The sequence below is a fragment of the Salvia splendens genome, chromosome 6 (assembly GCF_004379255.2).
Source record: "Salvia splendens isolate huo1 chromosome 6, SspV2, whole genome shotgun sequence".
NCBI lineage: Eukaryota > Viridiplantae > Streptophyta > Magnoliopsida > Lamiales > Lamiaceae > Salvia > Salvia splendens.
In genome coordinates, this window is record NC_056037.1 from 15,019,264 (window position 1) to 15,039,131 (window position 19,868).

General features: G+C 40.7%; 1 pseudogene; it reads right to left on the reverse strand.

Annotated features, from left to right (window-relative positions):
* Positions 1 to 1,760: 1,760 nt before the first annotated feature.
* On the reverse strand, positions 1,761 to 5,394 carry LOC121806358 (annotated as a pseudogene).
* Between the last annotated feature and the right edge of the window lie 14,474 nt (positions 5,395 to 19,868).

Consider the following 19,868-nt stretch of genomic DNA (forward strand, 5'->3'; position numbering starts at 1 on the left):
CGCTTCGGCCGAGTAGATGCCGCAAAATTTTTTGACCTGTGCGTCGACTCGGCCAAAGTGAGCACGGAGCATTGTATATTTGCGCTTCCGGGCCCCTTTCGGCTTAGTCTGGTGGTAGACATCACGGACCTTTTCCCAGAAGCACTTGGCGGCTTGTTGGTTCCCGACGATGGGATCGTACGAGACGGTGAGCCAGGCGGTGTACACCGCCTTAGTTTCTTCGTTGTTGTACGGATGCCGGCCCAGATCCTCCAGTTCCTCCTCCTCCTCCTCCTCGGGTGCCTCAGACACAGCCCTAGAGCTTCCACCGCCTCGGCTTCCTCCCTGGGTGGGTTCAACGAGGATATCCTCCCGAATCTGGGACAAACCCTGAGAAAGCCGCGAGCCGGGTGGTCGAGCGTAGGCATCCACATCGAAAGTGGGTGGTTGGTACCCACCCGGCGTCGCCGACCCCTGGGTGCCCGGCGTCGACGACCCGGAACCACCAAGTGTGTTGTACATGGTCTCCCAATCGCCGAACGCGTTGAGATCCCACCCACCGGAGCCGCCACCGCCGTAATTCCCGTCGCCGGACATTTTGTGAAGGAGATTGAAATAGAAAATTGGAGAGGAATTGATGTTGGTTTAGGAAGAGTAGATGTGTAGTTGTGTGTGAAATGTAATAAATTAGGTGTATTTATAGAATACGAAAATAAAAATAAAAATAAAAAAAAATTAAAAAAAAGTTAAAAAAACAGTAATATGACTGTTAAAAAAATTTTAAAAATATATTTTTTTAAAAAAAATTAATTATTGCGATGACGTGTCCCACTCGCGGGCCGGCGAGTGGGAAGCACGCACGAAGCGGGGAGCGCCACGTCGCCCCAGCGCGTGGCGGCACAAGCCGTGCCACGTTCCGTGCAGTCGGCACGCGGAACGGAATGGGAGCGGAATGGTGCGCCGCAATGCGTTCCGCGGCGAAACCGTTCCGGCGGAACGGCACGCGGAACGCCGGCGGCACGCGTTGCGGGTGCCCTTAAACCAGTAGTGTTACTTAAAAATGATTAGCTGTTGAATTTAGTTTATAGCAGAAAAAAATAGGTATTGGTTTAAATTATGTGTGCTGCCATTATGCTATTTACATTGTAAGCTTTTACTTTAGCAATACACATAATCATACTACAATAATCATTCAGAGAGAACAGCTAAATTATTTTCAAATAATGATTATAAGCAGATCAACTCATCTTATAAATTCCACTCGATCAAAACGGACCCAGTTACCAATTTGATTGATGGCAATGGTTCAGATTTTATACAACTGTCCAATTCTCAAAATTCAGCTCCAATCATTGGTAATTAGGTGTAATTCTGTTGACATATTACCCAAAAGAACAAATTTTCATTCAAGATGACAGTTTCTATTTCTGGAATAAATTTTGTCTCTCTCTTTTCATTAAAAATATTTAACCACATTTTTCTCTCTTTTTTTCTAGGAAAATGGATAATAATTTAAAGACATTGACACGAAGCACTCAAACCTAGAACTTTTTGGCCTCAGACATTCCTCTCCCGGAAAGTAGTCATCTTAGATAAAACGCAGAGTAATAAACAATAAGCTCCCCAACGCCTCCCCCAGAACCACCACCTGCTAGCATCGCCGACACTCTCCACCACCAGCCCCGCCCCCACCAGAAATCTCCACTTCCACAAGCACAACTACAACCACAACCATCTTTCTCACTGTCTTTCCTTGGAACAGTTACACAGTACACCTCATGGATCAAACATATGGGTTTATATGTAATGTAAGTAAAAAGTTGCATACAAAATCTCGTGAAACAAAAAAATCCAAATAAAACTTGCAAAAAAGTATTACTTAGATCATACCATTTCGCGACTCAGTCTGTGAGACAGTTCCACGAAGGACCTACTAAAAAAGGTTATCACAAAGTGAACTCATTTCTTTACTAGAGCTAAAACCAGCAGATACACAGGAACAGAAGGCGGATGAGCAAAAGCTCTCATCTCATACTATCTCAATGCTCCTCTAAAATCTTAATTTTCTAGAGAGAGAAACAAAATTGTTAAGGTCACCTAGCCTTGACGAATAAGTTCCTGGGCAATGATATTTCTAGCCTCCCTGCAGAGTTCATCTGGATTATTTCCTACTATATATGGATGAACGATAACTTTCACAGATCCTGGATTCACTTCTCATTCCATTCCAGGAGGCATAATTTTGCCTGTTCCAATCAGAGTAATTGGAACAACAGGTACCCCAGTCTTCGCAGCAATAGTAAAAGCTCCTTTCTACAAATTAATCAACCATCGATCAAGAGTAATTTACTTAATGGAAATATGCAGTGTAATATGTGGGGAGCTCACATAAGCAAAGGTGACAGATTATTCCAAAATATATTGCTCAGGTACACCGTCCCTACATGCTGACTAAATCAGTCGAACTTTCTGAGCATACTAGACAAGTTTCCTTGCATCATGTATTCAATATGTTTATTGAGGTTAGAGATTCCTCAAAGGCTAACAATTAATGATTTATCAGTGTTTATGCATTTTTAAATCAACATCTGTCAGCATCCCTCGAGAGGAAAGGGACTTTTAAGGATGCACAAACCTCAACATCCTACCCGTCAGGGGGTACAATTATGACTACCAATCAAAGAAAATTTGCAGCTTAATTTAAGCAGCCGTAAATGCTAGGAGTAGTATTTAAGATGCAAAATAAAAACCATACCTTAAAAGTACCCAATTTTCCATCTCTACTTCGAGTGCCCTCTGGGAAGAAAAAGACCGATGCACCCTTCTTGATCAGGGAAATGCACTGCTTAAGGCATTCCTACATTTAAAGTAGTTTCTATTTAATACTACTATACAAGTTAATCCCCTAACTAGGTGGAAAAACCTATTTCATGTTCCTTAGTTTATCTAGTTGAACTATGAGTCCATGATTGAACAACAAACTTACTTTAGTATGACATAATATCAAAAAGAGGTATCACATACCAATTGGCTTCTGCTGTCTGTGCGCTTTAGAGGAATGACACCCAGTAGAAACATGGCCCATCCAATAATTGGATAAAGGAAAATTGATGTCTTGCTAATGAATTTAAAGCTTATCCCAAGGGTCAGAAGAGTACGGATGTCTAAAAAGCTTTGGTGGTTGGAACCATACATGGCAGGGGTATCAGTTCGAGGGAGATTTTCCAATCCCTCATACTCAATCTTGAAGAAAGGAGACACTGTCAAAAAAGGCCCAGCCTTTAGCTATAAGACACTGGGCTTTTCTTCTATATCGATCAAATGTTAGGACAAGCGGATGCTGTATAACCATTGGCACGAATAAAGTGATGGCAGCAAGAGATGTTACAATATAGAAGCAAATTCCTCTTAGCTTTGAATTGAACCAAATTTCTGCAATGAGGATCAGAAAAGTGAGTGGTGGGACTAAGAAGATTTCCACCTTGAAAAGAAATAGACCAGACTAAAAGCATACCTGATGATGGATATGAAGCTCCTGCACTTCCAGCATCTGCAAGTTCAGATCTAACAACTAAGTCTCTTAAAACTTTTCTCCTTCTACGACATCCACAACCATTATATGTTCTGTGCAGCTCCTCTTCATGGCTCAAAAAGCTCTGAAAAGGATAATGTTTTTTCCTCAAACCACATATTGTTTCGTGTGTATGGCCATCTACATAAGCAAAAAGAAAACCAATCAAGAGCAATTAATAGCACTAAGACTTTATCACATGTAGCCTAGCAGATAGTACTTCACAGCAATATAGCAAAACTTCCAAAAATGACCCTAATAAGAACATTAGGCAAGTTCTCTTAACTGGATCAAGATAATAGAGCAAAGGAAACAATCTCCATCAAATGTGGCTGATCAGTTTTGGAAGCAATAACATCCAACTGCAAGAAAATAAAGGAACTTGCAGAGAAGAGGAGAGAAGTGTACAGGGAGAAACCCACACGATTTTCTAAATGTGAAATTTATTGAGAATGCATTTCATATTGCACGATTCTAATTCAGAATATAAATCTGCTCTTTGCAATCAAATACATACACCAAGTTGAATAAAACATCTCAAGATTTAACTCTAAATGCATAAAGGAAGTTCACTCACATGTCTCCGAATATCTTTGAGTGTTCTGTTTAAGTGAAACACGGCCAAACTGGAATCCATGAGAAGAAGCCAACTGCTCAAATCAATGTTCAGCAACAGAATGGTCATTGTATCAGATTGGCAGAAAAACTTTCAAGGATGCAACACTAATCACTCTTGTGTATCATCTAGACCTGATAAACCAGGCTAAAATCTAATTTCTATGAACAAATTAGCAATACATACGTTCCTATAAGCAGACATGCTTATAATTGTTAAAGTTTCAGTTTACAATCAAAGTTTTACATTATGTTGATAGATCTTAGTAATCCTCTTTAGATTATTCTCTAAACTACGGGTCTGTATGGAAGGCTTAAGCACTGATAAGTATGATAGACACTGTATATCAAGTGGAAGTTTTCCGATGCATAGAGCAAGGTTAATAAGAGGGGTTTGCATTCATCAACTCAAATACCAATACTTACTTAACACTATTCCTGCCTTCCCTCAATTCCATTCTTCGCTTCACAAGATGAACACGAGTAGCAGGAACGTTGAGTGTAAGCAAAATGAATAATAAATCTTTAAAAATACTTTTGCATGCATAAATATGATACATAATAAATAATTTGGGCTGAATTCAGTTTCAAATTAGTACGATTGCAACTACGTTCAAACAACCAAACTTGTAATATCAGTTAATACAGCTCTTTCAATTCGGTTCCATCAAAATTATCAAATTCATCATACCCAGGTCCTGTTTGTTAGCAAGTACGATACTTTAGATTAGTTAAACATAAACAAAGGCAGTGTAAACAATTCAACAAGCAAAACTAGGAGCAATCAGAAGCATAATCATACTTCAGTAACAAAAACTCATATGGAGTATCTCTCTGATTCATCGTGTCTAGTGCGCGTGAGTGATTTAATTACCATTCCACTGCAAGCCCCAACAAATACCGATTGGCCCTTCTTACCTGCAAAATTAGTAATTACCCAAAACAAAATTAGAAAGCCTAGAAAATACAAACACATAACATCGATGCATAAGCACTAATCCTATAAACAGAGTATACGTAGAGAGAGGGAGAGGAGAAATACAGGATGCGGTAGAGGAGAACTCACAATGATGATTCTGTGAACGCGAAAACGATGAGTGAAAACTCGAACCGCTGAAATGAGTTGATAATTCCATCTGTTTTGCTTAATTCCATCTGTTTTGCTTAATTTGTCGAGTAGGTGTTCTTAAAGATGGTAATGAGAGAGGTATGAAAGATTGGTAAGACATTTAGAGAGTAGAAGGTAAAAAGATATATTTCTTGTATGTTTTTTCTTGTGTACTCAAATGTTCATTCACCCTAGTATTTATAGGGTGAATTTAGAAGGATCTAGTACATCAATAAATGGGATTGGAACTCCTCAATACTCAGGAACTCTACATAATTTTTTTTTTTTTTTTTTGAACTCTACATAATGAATGTGGGCGGTTTATTAATGTCATCTTCTTTTCCAACACTCCCCCTCAAGTTGAGTAACGGTATCCCCGATACTTAACTTGCCAAGGAATTCTTTGAATTTTGTAGGACTCAGCGCCTTGGTGAGAATGTCTGCCAGTTGTTCTTCAGATCGGACAAATGGAAACTCGATAATCCCGCTTTCAAGTTTCTCTTTGATAAAGTGACGATCGACCTCAACATGTTTAGTCCTGTCATGCTGCACGGGATTTTCTGAAATGCTAATTGCAGCTTTATTGTCACATAAAAGCTGACTTTTTCGTGTTGGCGGGAAGCCAATTTCTGTTAACAATCTTCGAAGCCAAAGTATCTCCATTAGACCGCTTCTGATCCCTCGGAATTCAGCTTCTGCACTTGATAATGCAACCACTTTCTGCTTCTTGCTTCTCCAAGTGACTAAATTGCCCCCAACAAATGTAAAATATCCTCCAGTTGATTTTCTATCAATTGGATTGCTTGCCCAATTTGCATCGGTGTACCCATCAATTTCCAAATCTTTCTTCTTTTCTAAGAATACCCCATAGCTGGCTGTTCCCTTTAAGTATCTCACAATTCTCATGACAGCATCCATATGATCTTCCTGAGGTTGATGCATGAATTGACTGGCAACTCCAACTGCATATGTTATGTCGGGCCTAGTATGAGAAAGATAGATAAGTTTACCTACTAACCGTTGATATCTTTCACGGTCTGTAAGCTTAGCTCCATCCACGATCTTTAATCCATGGTTGGGTACCATTGGCGTTTCAGCAGGCTTGCAATCCAGTAGGCCCATTTCTGCTAACATGTCGAGAACATACTTCTTCTGCCTTAGGAATATTCTGTGCTTGGATCTCAACACTTCAATTCCTAGGAAGTACTTTAAAGCTCCCAAGTCCTTCATTTCAAACTCCCTGAAAAGATTCTCCTTTAGATTTTGGATCTCTTCGGCATCATCTCCTGTTATGATCATGTCGTCAACATATATTATTAGACATGTCATCTTCCCGTTCCTCTTCTTTAGGAATAGTGTGTGATCTGAATGGCTCTGTTTGAAGCCATGTTTGAACATTGCCTGGCAAAATCTTCCAAACCACACTCTGGGGGATTGCTTTAACCCATAAAGAGTCTTCCTCAGTCTGCACACCTGTCCTTTTCCAAATTCTTCACTAAAACCTGGGGGGACCTCCATGTAGACTTCTTTGTCTTTATCAAGTTCTCCATGAAGGAAGGCATTTGTAACATCAAACTGGTATAATGGTCATTCCTTACATGCAGCTACAGATAGAAGTGCTCTAACTGTGTTTAGTTTGGCCACAGGGGAGAAAGTTTCTTCGTAGTCTACTCCATACACCTGAGTATATCCCTTAGCAACCAATCTTGCCTTGTATCTCTCGATTGAACCATCTGCACGCCTTTTTATGGTAAAGATCCACCGACATCCGACTGGTTTCTTTCCCGGAGGTAGAGTACACTTTTCCCACGTTTCATTTTTTATCAAGGCATCAATCTCCTTCTTCATGGCTTCCCTCCAGTGCTTGTGTTTCATTGCCTCTTCGAAGGACTGCGGAATCTCTTCTTCTTCATAAAGTGCAGCTTCGAATGCCCTAGCCATTTCGGTAAGGTGTCCCTGGGTGAGATTGGCAATACTGTATCTTGATTTCCGCCCTTTCCAGTCTGGCGAATATCTCCGAGGAGGAATGCCCCTTGTACTTCTTTGGGGCAATCTGCCGTGCCCTGTCTCTTGTTCCATCGGTGGCTCATTTGTATCACTTCTGTTTTCCCTGTCACTGTTAGTGGTTTTGTAACGCCCGTACTTTTTATGGAAGATGACGCACGTAAATCGAGGAACGGTCGAAGGAATCATATTTGGAACAACACCAAATATTATAATTTTTTCGTTGGGCGTTTTTAATTGTTGTGAAGACAAGATAACGAAATTTAATAAAGTTCCCGTGAATTTTTTTTAATTTACGAGGGAAAATACGAAAAAAATTATAATGTATGAATTTATTTTGGACTTTCCAAAATAATAAATTTGAAGTTCAATTCTAAATAAGATAAATTAAATCTAATCACTCTTTAAATCCATCAAGTGATAGTTTTAACTTGGGCTTGTAATTAATTGTTGATTCCTTTCTAGCCCAATTGAAATTAAATCTTTGAAGCCCAAGTATGAAATTATTTTAGCTAAGCCCAATTTCTTTTCCTTTTCTCTTCTTTCTTCCTCCCCCCACGTCGGCGGTTCCTTCTTCCCCCACGATGACCGATCGGTTATTTCCCACCCCTCCACTTCCCTCCTCAATACCTACACCCTCCTCTAACCCACCCATCACTTCCACTTGACAAAAAAAAAGAGAAGAGAGAAGAAGGAGAAGCGGCGAAGCCGAGAGGAAGGAGGAAGAAGAAGAAGTTGGTTCCACCATTTTTTTCCAACCACCATCAAATTTAAGCTTGAGGTATACCATTCCTTCCATTCTCAAAGCATGTGTTGTAGTAGCTTTGCATACATATTATACCTTCTTGTTCCATAGAATTCTTCCATAACCAAACCATGTAACAAACCGTAAGTTTCGACCAACGATCGCCGCGCGTAACCGAAACTAAGAAAGAACGTAACTTTATAAACATAACGGGTGTTGCGGGTTGATTCGGGGTCGTTCGGGGTAGTTTCGAACGAGAGGAAGTTACCGCCGGCGACGGGCAGCGGCGGACATGCCGCGCTCGATGGTGCTGACGACATTCAGAGGCGGCACGGTTCGCGGCCTCCCAGGTGACGACCGCGACGTTCCCTCCCCGGCGCTGGAGCAGGCGGCGACGACGGGTGAAGAGGGGTGGACGGCAGCAGCCCTCGGCGGACGGCAGCAGCTCCCGGCGGATTGCAGCAGCTCCTGATCTGCGGCAGCATCTTCCGGCGGGCAGGAGCACCTCCCGGCAACGATCGGTGATGGCTGGGGAGTCGACTTCCGCCGGCTGCTGCGATCGGCGAGCGGCAGAGAGAGAGACGGGGAGAGAGAAAGATAAGAGGAGAGAGAGAGAAGTGGGGTTGGGGAAGAAGATAAAAGATTGGGCCATGCATTTGGGCCTCTTTTGTTTGTGTGTTTTGGGCCTTGAATTAAATCTTTTTAGTTGGGCCATTATGAATTATTGGAAGATTAAGTTGAGTTTTGGGCTCTTCTTTTTAATTGATGGGGCTCACTATTTAATTTTGGAGGAATAAAGTGGTTATGGAATTAAATCCTTTGGGCCGGAAATTAAAATTTAATCGGGGGAAAATATTTAATTAATTTCTGTAAGTTCTTTTTGAAGGATGAATAATTTACCTAAGTACGAAATAACACTTTTTCAACGGTAAATCATTACGAAAAGTTAAGCATGTGCCTGAATAATTTTTAGAAATTTCCGACGACATGGAAAATACGAGGAGCCAACGGAGGAAAAGAACGAGCGTAAGCGGCCGACCAGCGTCGCACAGGATGCCTTGGGCGGCCGCCGAATAACTGAAAATGCATGAAAACGAGAAAACGAATTAAAGGATTTAATTAGAGTGCATGCATTCTAAAATGGTTTTTGTTACCGAGATTGATATGAATTTTATGTATTTTCCGAGAAGGTGGTTTGCACGCACGCTAAAAGTCAGAACGAGGAACTTTTTACGGAAATCCTAAGCTTTTGAGGTGGGCTCTATTACTTAAACTCTTTTATTTGCAATGATATGTTTACGGAGAGATAATGGTGGTTTGAATGCTATGTCATGCCGTATTTTATGTTTTGATTTGCCTATCTGATTGTCTACTAGGATAATGTCCTACTAGACTTTGATGGTTAACGAATTCGGGTCTGACTAGGGAGTGAGTCCCTACTCGGACTAGTGCACTGATGGGGATCGTGAGCCGTCCTTTGTGGTCGGCCGGTCCAGTGATCGAGTTTGTGGCCACATTCTCGTTTCACATGATGGTTCAGATATGGTATATGATGGAGGATGATAATGATATGTGTCTGCAGACACCTTTTAAGGAATGATTTAGTGTTTCTCGGCCTTTTAAAGTAAAACCCGAGTTTCACTCAATGATGACTTGACATATCTTAACGATGAATGTATTCCGGGCATGAGTTCACTGAGTGCATCAAGTACTCAGCCCCTGCATATGTTTTCCCTATGTGCAGGTTGAGTGTGGACGGGGGACGGAGGATGTTGAGCATTGGACAGAGACAGTATTCAATAAATGATCCGGTTGCTATTGTGTCTTCATACATAGTAGTAGCTAACTCTCAAATGCTTCCGCTATGCCAAGTTTAGGAATTTCTTTGATTTCCTTTGAATTGTCAAACTATGTCATTCACGTTATGTACCTTCGGGATTTGGAACCCTGTTGATAAATGAAATTTCATATTTCGACCGATATGTCGTACTTCTTTGATTGTTTCCCTTTCTTCCCCGCTTCTTAATTCCCCCACTAGTCACGATTCCCTGTGCTTCCTATCCTTAGGAAGCGCGGTCGTGACAGAGTGGTATCAGAGCTTTGTTCTTTCACTCTGGTCCGAGAGTCTTTTTCAGTCTTAGTCTAGATTCGATTCGCTAGACTAAAATAAGGTTAAATTTGGAAGGCTCAACATCCCGCTTCGCCACGCTCAACCAAGAAAGATGTATTATTTTTTTTATGTGAAAATTTTTATGAGAAAGTTTTGGAGAAAGAAAGACGAGAAAATTTTTGAGAAAGAAAAAGGAGAAAAGTTTTATAAGAAGGAAGAAGTAGAATCTTTCTGTGAGAGATTGATGAGGGACGATGGATTGTTTGTTTTTATATGAAAGATGAAAGTTGATGTTCAAGTATATATTGAGTTTTGATTCAAAACTTGTACCTCAAAGTTGAAAGTGAGATGTTGAAATATTTGAGAAAAGTGTGAGTTTTGAAGAAAATGGTTGTTTTGAAAGTAGATGTGAAATGTGAAAGCACTGGGTTCTGGGAAGCGAAATGTTATGTATTATACTTGTTATTTGAGGTATGAATGACTTTAAATGTGATATTTGTTGATCTATGAGGTGGTGAAATGTGTTGTGAACTTAGAGTGCCTAAGACTAAGCTAGATGAAACGTGCGCGAACTATAGTTGTAAGTTGACAATTTATCCATCGCTTTCCCGAGCGATGAAAACCAACGAGAATCTGAAAGTGTGGGGTGAATCCCTAATGTGTCAAGGCACGACGAGGCAAGGAGAGCGAGAATGCGAATGGAGGTCGGTGGACCATGGAACTTTTGTTATTTCTTTGGAATGACGCGAAACGTTAGAGCAAGCTTAGTGTGTGAACCATTTTACTATTTTCTATCGTTTTTCGTGAACGATAAGGAAAAAATGAGAGGAAGATTTCAAGAAGATGAGGATAGAGAAGATGAAATGAAGCTTCAAACACGAAAAAGGTGCGAGACAAGAAGAACTGATGCTAAGTGATGTAGCTGTGCAACGACAAGAGATCATACTCGTGATGCAATTAATATAACATTATCTCGCATAATTTTGCTAAAAGTAGCAACACGATGGAGACGACCTTTATTGGAGGCAGAGAAGCACACGGATGATGAAAATGTTTTAAGAGAATGGTTGTTATAATATGCAAGAATATTATGAAGATATGGCTTTTGACTGACTACAATTATTTTGTTGTAATGACGTGATGAATATCAACTTGGAATCCGCAGTTTCGTAGAACGATGTTACCACGTTTGGCCTCAGAAAGACGAGCGGACGAGTGCGACCTTCGTAGCTAGAATGAACGATTTTAACTCAACAGTACTTACTTGGATTCTAAGTTCTTTTCGATACGTATTGAATAACCGTGAGCCCTCGTCTATTTAAACACCTTGGTTGACTCATGCTTTGCAAGTAGTGCCCATTATTTTTTTCCCTATATCGAGTCATGACTCACTTTCAGTTCTTGAAAATTGGTGCTTGCCTTTGTAACTTTGGACATCTTGATTAGTAGTCTTCTTTGATTCATCTTTCGTATACACATTTTGACCTTATGAGCTTTCGTCATTGAACTTCATTCCTAAAGTTGTTTGCAGTTTTGACCTTCAGTATGATCACATCTTCCATACATGTTTCTTCAACGGATGAAATATTCCTCTTGGAACTTTTGTACACCTTTTTATTTCGTAACTATGCATGTGGCAAGTTCTTTCTTGCAGAAGTGAAATTATTTTTAGCTCAGTTTCACTACATATATTGTTCATGCGATGATTTTTCTTTCTTGCAACACCAAGTTAAGGCTATCGTGTTCTCTTTTTCCTTAACGTGTTTAATCTAGCGAATTTTCCTAAAAAGTTCACTTCACGTCGATTGCAAACCTGTGAATCCATTGATGTGATTTCAATATTCAATAGCATGATGTCGTCGAACCATGATCAGTGCTACTTCATGACATTTGTCTATGCTTCTAAACCCTCCCACGATTGATCATCTCATGTCATGACATGTTTGAGCCATCATTCATTGATGCCGAAATTTTGCAAATTTGATTTGACAATTGAAATATCTTATTTGGCAGCCTACTATGGAATTTGAGACTTAATTCAGTTTCATCATGTTTTCATGACCTATCTCATATTCTTTCGAGCTCTCATCAGAAGTAAATTCCCAAGCTCTATTGATTTTATTTGATACCGTTTAAACCATTTAAATCTCAGAATGGATGTGTTAAGTTCAATGGCTTTAGTCCTTGCTTTGTTTACAAACCAATTTTCTCAAGTTGGTGATGAGATTAAGAAGAGTCGAGCTAGAAATGTTGTTCTTGTTTTCTTGATCAATTCTACAGCTTTTTTTTTTATTAAGACACTTTCAGCAGTGTTGCTACAATTTTTGAAATCAGTTCATATCCAAGTAAGACTGCTTGATCAATTTTCGAGTTCTTGATACTAGACTTGGAGAAAAGGGTGAGATAGAGCTTATCGAATGCACACGGGGGGAAAGAGTTTCTATAATCAGATATGCATAAAAGTGATACACCAACTAGAGGCAACGATATAACCACGAACACGAGGTGTTAAATTTTCTTTTTCAGCTTTTACATACCGCTAATAGCGAGTTGCTAAGGGATCGAACATTATGCTATACCTCTAGATATTGGATCTTGAGCAACAAAATGTGGTGAAAATGCGGGCGTGACGTCTCGCCGCGCTCTACAAGAGAGAAGGTAAAATGTTTTTAAATGAGAAATGTTTATGCAAATGATGTTGGACGTGATGATGAATGGAGTATGATTGATGATAGTATGAGATGAGCAAATTTCGGGACGAAATTTCTGTTAAGGTGGGTAGAATGTAACGCCCGTACTTTTTATGGAAGATGACGCACGTAAATCGAGGAACGGTCGAAGGAATCATATTTGGAACAACACCAAATATTATAATTTTTTCGTTGGGCGTTTTTAATTGTTGTGAAGACAAGATAACGAAATTTAATAAAGTTCCCGTGAATTTTTTTTAATTTACGAGGGAAAATACGAAAAAAATTATAATGTATGAATTTATTTTGGACTTTCCAAAATAATAAATTTGAAGTTCAATTATAAATAAGATAAATTAAATCTAATCACTCTTTAAATCCATCAAGTGATAGTTTTAACTTGGGCTTGTAATTAATTGTTGATTCCTTTCTAGCCCAATTGAAATTAAATCTTTGAAGCCCAAGTATGAAATTATTTTAGCTAAGCCCAATTTCTTTTCCTTTTCTCTTCTTTCTTCCTCCCCCCACGTCGGCGGTTCCTTCTTCCCCCATGATGACCGATCGGTTATTTCCCACCCCTCCACTTCCCTCCTCAATACCTACACCCTCCTCTAACCCACTCATCACTTCCACTTGACAAAAAAAAAAGAGAAGAGAGAAGAAAGAGAAGCGGCGAAGCCGAGAGGAGGGAGGAAGAAGAAGAAGTTGGTTCCACCATTTTTTTTTCCAACCACCATCAAATTTAAGCTTGAGGTATACCATTCCTTCCATTCTCAAAGCATGTGTTGTAGTAGCTTTGCATACATATTATACCTTCTTGTTCCATAGAATTCTTCCATAACCAAACCATGTAACAAACCGTAAGTTTCGACCAACGATCGCCGCGCTTAACCGAAACTAAGAAAGAACGTAACTTTATAAACATAACGGGTGTTGCGGGTTGATTCGGGGTCGTTCGGGGTAGTTTCGAACGAGAGGAGGTTACCGCCGGCGACGGGCAGCGGCGGACATGCCGCGCTCGACGGTGCTGACGACATTCAGAGGCGGCACGGTTCGCGGCCTCCCAGGTGACGACCGCGACGTTCCCTCCCCGGCGCTGGAGCAGGCGGCGACGACGGGTGAAGAGGGGTGGACGGCAGCAGCCCTCGGCGGACGGCAGCAGCTCCCGGCGGATTGCAGCAGCTCCTGATCTGCGGCAGCATCTTCCGGCGGGCAGGAGCACCTCCCGGCAACGATCGGTGATGGCTGGGGAGTCGACTTCCGCCGGCTGCTGCGATCGGCGAGCGGCAGAGAGAGAGACGGGGAGAGAGAAAGATAAGAGGAGAGAGAGAGAGAAGTGGGGTTGGGGAAGAAGATAAAAGATTGGGCCATGCATTTGGGCCTCTTTTGTTTGTGTGTTTTGGGCCTTGAATTAAATCTTTTTAGTTGGGCCATTATGAATTATTGGAAGATTAAGTTGAGTTTTGGGCTCTTCTTTTTAATTGATGGGGCTCACTATTTAATTTTGGAGGAATAAAGTGGTTAAGGAATTAAATCCTTTGGGCCGGAAATTAAAATTTAATCGGGGGAAAATATTTAATTAATTTCTGTAAGTTCTTTTTGAAGGATGAATAATTTACCTAAGTACGAAATAACACTTTTTCAACGGTAAATCATTACGAAAAGTTAAGCATGTGCCTGAATAATTTTTAGAAATTATTCCGACGACATGGAAAATACGAGGAGCCAACGGAGGAAAAGAACGAGCGTAAGCGGCCGACCGGCGTCGCACAGGATGCCTTGGGCGGCCGCCGAATAACTGAAAATGCATGAAAACGAGAAAACGAATTAAAGGATTTAATTAGAGTGCATGCATTCTAAAATGGTTTTTGTTACCGAGATTGATATGAATTTTATGTATTTTCCGAGAAGGTGGTTTGCACGCACGCTAAAAGTCAGAACGAGGAACTTTTTACGGAAATCCTAAGCTTTTGAGGTGGGCTCTATTACTTAAACTCTTTTATTTGCAATGATATGTTTACGGAGAGATAATGGTGGTTTGAATGCTATGTCATGCCGTATTTTATGTTTTGATTTGCCTATCTGATTGTCTACTAGGATAATGTCCTACTAGACTTTGATGGTTAACGAATTCGGGTCTGACTAGGGAGTGAGTCCCTACTCGGACTAGTGCACTGATGGGGATCGTGAGCCGTCCTTTGTGGTCGGCCGGTCCAGTGATCGAGTTTGTGGCCACATTCTCGTTTCACATGATGGTTCAGATATGGTATATGATGGAGGATGATAATGATATGTGTCTGCAGACACCTTTTAAGGAATGATTTAGTGTTTCTCGGCCTTTTAAAGTAAAACCCGAGTTTCACTCAATGATGGCTTGACATATCTTAACGATGAATGTATTCCGGGCATGAGTTCACTGAGTGCATCAAGTACTCAGCCCCTGCATATGTTTTCCCTATGTGCAGGTTGAGCGTGGACGGGGGACGGAGGATGTTGAGCATTGGACAGAGACAATATTCAATAAATGATCCGGTTGCTATTGTGTCTTCATACATAGTAGTAGCTAACTCTCAAATGCTTCCGCTATGCCAAGTTTAGGAATTTCTTTGATTTCCTTTGAATTGTCAAACTATGTCATTCACGTTATGTACCTTCGGGATTTGGAACCCTGTTGATAAATGAAATTTCGTATTTCGACCGATATGTCGTACTTCTTTGATTGTTTCCCTTTCTTCCCCGCTTCTTAATTCCCCCACTAGTCACGATTCCCCGTGCTTCCTATCCTTAGGAAGCGCGGTCGTGACAGGTTTCAAGTAGGGTACCGGTATTGGGATCAAAAGTGTTTACCTCAGGATTCAAAGACTGGTCAGATAGCTCGGTGGGATCCTGAAACGACACATTATGTTCTTGGGGAGTTGACTGCCCGATGGTACTACTAACTTCCTCCGTTGGACCAACTTCTGTGACATGATTTTGGTCTAACTCATTTGTTTGGTTGTTTTCTCCCTCCCCCTGAATGGTTTCTCCCCAAAGAGGTAGCCAATTTAGTGCGTCACTACTCGAGTTTTCTAACTTACTCTCCCCCTGACCGCTAGATTGGCTATAGAAATATTCGCTTTCAACAAAGTCACAGTTCATAGTTGTGTACATACGATCTGTCGAAGGGTCATAGCATCGATAACCTTTTTGATTTTTTCCATAACCCAAGAAGACACATTTTACTGCACAAGGTGAGAATTTGTCACGGTCATGCTTGGGGATGTGGACAAACACGGTACAACCAAAAATTTTGGGGTCGAGATGGAGGGACGATGATACCGAGTTTTGGGAAGAGAAGACCTCTAGAGGAGTTTTGAAGTTAAGGATCCCTGTGGGAAGACAATTTAAGAGATAGACGGAAGTTGCGATGGCTTCTGGCCATAAGGATTTTGGGATGTTTGATTCAATGAGGAGGGCACGGGTGATTTCTAGGATATATCGATTTTTCCTCTCGGCTACCCCATTTTGTTCTGGTGTATAGGCACATGAAGTTTGGTGGACAAGGCCATTTTCAGTGAAGAAAGATGTCATCTTAGAGTTCACGTATTCCCTCCCATTATCAGACCTAAGGATTTGAATTCTAGAGTTATATTGGGTTTGGACAAGACGATAGAACTCAGTAAATTTCTCGAAAACTTCTGATTTTGTTTTCAAAAAATAAATCCACGTCATACGCGAAAAATCATCAATAAACAACAAAAAATATCGAAAACCTTGTCCTCCAGTAACCGGAGCATGGCCCCACACATCAGAGTGAACCAAAACAAAATGTGATTTTTCTCTTGTGTTGTTTAATTTGAAGGAATGTGTGTGACTTTTTGCTAAAACACAAGTTTCACAATTCAAAACATGCGTAGAAGAAACTAACTCAGGAAAGAGTAGGCGAAGATAACTTATGGATGAGTGCCCTAACCGGCGATGCAAGAGCCAAATCTGTCTGTCAGTTAGTCCGTGAGTTAGCATCGCAGTACTTTGTTGGGAAATCTCATCCACGTAGTATAATCCATGTCGCTCAGTGCCACGCCCAACTATCGTTCCCGTCTTGATATCCTGTAACATACAAAAATGAGGCTGCATTAGCAATTTGCAGTTGAGATCTCTTGTTACATGACTAACAGACAAAAGTTTGTGGGACAATGAAGGAACATAAAGACAGTTCGAGAGGCGAAGGGTTGGTGAGATAGTGACAGTTCCTGCCCCCTCTACTTGTGCTAACTCCCCACTAGCTGTTTGGACAAAATTTTTTGTGGATTGAGAAATATCGAGGAAGTCCGATGCATCAAAGGACATGGTATCGGTTGCCCCACAGTCAAAAATCCAGTGGTAGTCTTTAGGTCCTATTTGGGAGGATGATGAGTACGCAAGAGGCTGGAAAGAATTTATACATGGGATGGATGGCTTAAATTAAAAAATACAGGAGGTAATTTTCGAATTTTTGTAAGATGGAGGCATTTTTCCGGAATTTTTGACCATTGGGGGGCTTTTTTGGTATTTTTTGGATAGCTGGAGTGGTTTTTGATATTTTTGGATTGTTTGGGGGTGCATAGTGGACGAAAGGTAGAGGTGGGGTATATTTTGGGAGTGTCTAGGAGTTTGGGGACCATTTTGCAAAGTGAGAGGTAAGTGGGGTATTTCTTTAGAGGGGCTTGGATTTGGGGGGGGGGGGCATTTGGCAATTTGGCATATTTCGACGAGGTGTATCAGCTTCTGCCTCCACCAACATTTCTTCAACTTCGTTATTTCCGACGGGAAACTGGAGGCCGGCTTTGACGGAGTGGGAGATCAGATTCTTCTTGGGGCTGCCGAGCTGCTGCCGCAGCAAGCCGAGCTCCTCCTCATAACTCCACAATAGCGACTCCAACGACTGAATCACCTCCTCATCGTGGACGTGTTTCGCCTCCGACAATCGGCGCTGCTGATCGGCTGCCATCTCGATCGAGTTCTTCTCGTGCTGCAGCCGCTGAATCATCTCCTTCGCTTCCTCCGCCGTCATGGCAGAGGCAGCCCTTTCCCTCTCCACCTCCGCGAGAGCTGCATCCGCTCTCCGCCGCTCCATCTTCACCAATTTCCTCAATGTCGACACCTCCGAATCGCAATTTCGTTTTCTCTCCGATACAGAGGCATGCTTTCCATCTGATTTTTGGTTCAATTTCGCATCGATGACCTTTTTTGATCTATCAACACTTGAAATATTAGTTGGAAACCAGAGAGAAGAGAAGGATTTGAAGCCGAAGGTTGTGCGCTTGGACCCTACGCCGAGATTCTTCAGTTGGTAGGAAATTTGGCTTTGGTTTGTGTTGGATTTGTACAAATCAATTAGATTTGAGATTGTCTCAATCAATAATTTGAGAGTGTGTGTTTGGCTGACCTCCATTGGAGGTTGTTTTTTAGTTTCCTGCTCTGATACCATCTTAAAGATGGTAATCGAGAGAGGTATGGAAAGATTGATAAGACATTTTGAGAGTAGAAGGTAGAAAAATATATTTCTTGTATGTTTTTTCTTGTGTACTCAAATGTTCATTCACCCTAGTATTTATAGGGTGAATTTAGAAGGATCTAGTACATCAATAAATGGGATTGGAACTCCTCAATACTTAGAAACTCTACATAATGAATGTGGGCGGCATATTAATGTCATCTTCTTTTTCAACATGTGTGATCACATCTTCTGAAAGATTCTCTTGGAAATGGAGGAGGAGGATGATGAATTTCTATTTTTCAATTTGGGGATTTGCATTGAGATTCGTGATTTAGAAATTGCGTTTTTAATTAGTTGTGTGTTAAATATTTGGAAACCCGTTGGCCGTTACTCCCTTTGTATTTTTAATTTTTTCAATATTATAAATTTTAAAATATTGCATTCGTAGAGTAAAGTTAATTATCATTGTCTATTTATAACTGTTTTCTTTCGTCCACGTTGTATGAAACTTTTTTATTTGCCCCTAACAAAAATGTACTATAAGTACAACTCTTTTAGGTCATTTCTCCACTCACATTAGTCCATTTCTCAACTCAAAATATTAGTAGCATCTTTTTAGTGGGACTGTTAAACGAGTGTATATAGTTAGGACTTGTTTGATATATCAACTTAGAAAATACACATCTAAAAAATACTCCCCCATCCCCTACAGAATTTGGAATGATTTTAACAAAAGATTGAAACTAGGAGAGAAAATGAAAAACGTAATTAAATTAATATTAGCGGATACCGAAACTCACATAATTAGTAGGGTAATGTAGAGTTAAAAAGTTTTCAACTATAAAAGTGCACTAATTTCTTAGAACAAACCAAAATAGCAAAAAATAACTATTTTTAAGGTACAGATAAAGTATTTCAGAAAATTTCCACCTCTTTTTGAATAATTTTCTTTATGCGGATTTTGATTAATGAGATAATATACCATATTAAGAATTCAAATTACTTTTTACCCTTATAATATTAGTTACCAAAATTGATAATTTATTAATTAAATCTTGACTGATTATGTATTTAATTAACCAATGATTTCTCACCAAAGTTTGTAGGAAAAATCTATCTGTGGAATACATGAATGTGCTCGAGTCATTTTGACGATTTACTCAATGTAATAAAACTAGAATAAAAGCCCAAACATGGCCTTAAAAAACACATGACAAAAATTAAAACAAGCATTGTCAACTATCCATAAAGAAACTGCTACAATTCAAAAAACACATGAACATAACATTAACAACATAACCGTACTCCTCGGCCGCGGCGGTCTAGTTCCGGGGGCGAGTGTTTTGAGGGGTGGCAGTGCCCGAGCCAACCTTGGCGACGTCGAGGGCGGTGGCCTCCGGCTTTTTCTTAGAATAGAGTGTCAAGTAGCCGATCACGGCCACAATCGCGAAGCCACCTATTGCTGCCTTGGCCAGACACATGGGTAGCTTCTTCTGCTGGTGGAGCACCTCGGGCGAATGTTGGGTGCCCGAGGCCGGCCGCGGCCTGCCTTGGTATCCATCCCCTGCTGGAGGATGTCCTTTAGCAT